The sequence below is a fragment of the Aplysia californica genome, unplaced genomic scaffold (assembly GCF_000002075.1).
Source record: "Aplysia californica isolate F4 #8 unplaced genomic scaffold, AplCal3.0 scaffold00556, whole genome shotgun sequence".
Lineage (NCBI taxonomy): Eukaryota > Metazoa > Mollusca > Gastropoda > Aplysiida > Aplysiidae > Aplysia > Aplysia californica.
The window spans coordinates 287,526-290,286 of NW_004797826.1; the positions used below are offsets into that span (position 1 = coordinate 287,526).

The window sequence follows — 2,761 nt, forward strand, 5'->3', positions numbered from 1 at the left end:
CGGAAATAAACAGACAACAAACCAACGAAAAACAAAATACAAACAAAAAACGATCAAGGCAAATAAACGTCTCCCTGCGAGCGAGGTGTACAAAGATTAGCATTGTGCACACTCCACCATTCCCCACGTAAAGAAATTAGGTCACGCTTGGCAATGTCACAGGCTGCTCACCAGGTCAACCTGTAGCCTAGGTCACCGACCGAAAAACAATCTTTCTGTCTCTTATATTAGGTGCACACTGATTCGAGTTGTCGGATCTGCTTGATTAGTTCGGATGGAAAATTCGGGGTGATCACATTAAAACAGATCTATTGCACTGAAATCGGTTTGAAAATTAAAATATGCCTCGATTTATGTCACATTTATTAATAATATTAATATGGTCCCCTGAACGTTTAAACATAAATGGTGGGTGTTTGGCGGGTGCTCTGGTTTGGTTTGCTCCTTCTTTCCTATCAAACATCCATGGGGGCTCTCATGGTGTAGAGGTAAGGTTATGGAGTTCGCCTTTCATTCAACAGGTCTCGGGTTCAGAACCAGACAGCGACGAAAATTTACTTCTCTAAACATTGTCTGCTTTCACCTCCTTTCCTGCTCTCTGACCATGTTCTGTCGTCTGCTTTCGTTACCACTTTCTGCCCCCTTCCCCTCACTTTCTTTGCCCCCTCCTCTGGGTTCCTACTCTTTCTGCAGCTTTCCTGCTACTACTCCGTGGCTCCTTTTTACTGCTGTGTTTCAGCCTACTGACCTCTGGTCTTCTTAAAATATATGTCACGACGCGGTGGAATCAGGTGCTCATCAACTTTGGGCATATATGGAGTTATTGGTATCATCTTTAAGCTTGTTCATTTGTCTTGCTTTTGATGAAAAAAGAAATGCATTTATTGCCTTCAACAGAAGTCAAGATATTTTAGATTGAAAGAGATAAAATGATCATCTGGTTTCAGAGGTAAAATTAGCAAGAAAATGGCCGTCAAAGTTCGGTAACCTTGAAAACTGTTGTTTTTTTTTTTATTAAAAAGTTGTGCCTTTGATCAACGTTTTTCGGTAAAACCCACACAGCAACGTGTTTTTCATAGTCATAAAAAGTTTTGAGCACCACCGGCCCCGGGGAAAAAATGTATATAGGCGTATAATAAAAATTGAGTAAAGATTGCCAAACGGGAAGAAAAATGCGTTTTCTTCGATTTCATTATTCTTACGAGCATCTGATTTCACCGTGATGCCTCGATATATAATACTATATGATATATACTATCACATTATAACTCTTGTCGTATGACTTCAACGGAGCTTTTCAGCTTTTCAGGCAAACCAAGAGTTCGGAATAATCAAATCGGGGATTTAATTAAATTTTGAACAGAAATAAAAGGGTCATTCCATTAACAATGGAACTGCAGCGAAAACGTAACGTGACCTGCTGAAACAATTTTGAGCCGTGATACAGTGATAGAGACATTCTGAGCAGTGATAGAGACATTCTGAGCAGTGATAGAGGCATTCTGAGCACCATTCAGAGAGTGATAGAGACATTCTGAGCAGTGATAGAGACATTCTGAACAGTGAAATATACATTCTTAGCAATAATAGAAAGAGACATTATAGAGACATTCTGAGCAGCTATAGAATCTAGATAAATTATAAACCCAGAGTGGTGATGGAGACATTCTGAGCAGTGATAGAGACATTCTGAACAGTGATGGAGACCTTCTGAGCAGTGATAGATAGAGACTTTTCTGAGCAGTGATAGACAGAGACATTTCTGAGAAGTGATAGAGATATTCTGTGCTGTGATAGAGACATTCTTAGCAATAATAGAAAGAGACATTATCGAGACATTCTGAGCAGTTATAGAATCTAGATAAATTATAAACTCCAGCAAAATTTTAAAAACAAACAAATTTCCTAAGCAATTTAAAATGAACTATAGCGTACTGGGTTTTTTTGTGCTTTGTAACAGAGATAGGACGGGCACGGCCGAGTTTGACCAGAGTTTCTCTTTTAGTGAATTCCTAAGAGACCGTGCACCCCACAGCCCACCAAGCTCCTCCCCTCTGACCTTCTCCTCCACTTGCTACACCCACTCCAGGTAACAACTGCTGCTCCCGGTCAATTACCCCATTCCTAACCACTTGTGCTAAGCTTCGACATGGATTTTCACAAACTGGATATCCAAGTTTTCCAGGAATTAACTGGATACAATTGGGTCGACCTGGATTTCAGGCCTGCTCAGTAACATTATCTCAAACCCTAACTTGCTTCCCACTTAACTTGCTGCTGATTTATCTAGATTTATAAAATCTAAACCAGTTTAAAAATACGTTTTGCTCTCGGGAATTTCTGACTTTTCTGGACTTGCTTTTTTGTCTTGCTATATTTTCACCTTTCTCCTCCTCCTCCCCGTCCCAAACTGTGCGCGCTGCTATCTTTAGGCTCTGTTGTGTCTGCTCCACCTCTCCCCACCCCCACCCTGCCCCATAGACAGCAAAGCTGAGCCTTGCACGAAAAAAGCAAGCCGAAAAGCAAGTCGAAGTGGGCTGGGTCTCTAACTTGATTATTTGAATCTGATGCGAGAACTGGATGTTATCCAGATTTACATTTGGGTTTCCGCCCAGCACAAATAACAATTAACCACATGACACATCAGCGCCCCGCCCGGTCCTTGATCCCTGCGTGCGGATGACACTACGTGTTGTTATTGGTATCATCTTAAAGCTTGTTCATTTATCTTGTTTGTTTTGTAAGGTCTTTTTTGGGGGGG

The 2,761-nt window shown here is 41.1% G+C and overlaps 1 protein-coding gene across 1 annotated transcript in view; it reads left to right on the top strand.

The window, feature by feature from the left end:
* The window catches only part of LOC101849233, an 11,251-nt gene that overhangs the window by 1,378 nt on the left and 7,112 nt on the right, over positions 1-2,761 (top strand). The gene's annotated exons all lie outside the window — the stretch shown is intronic.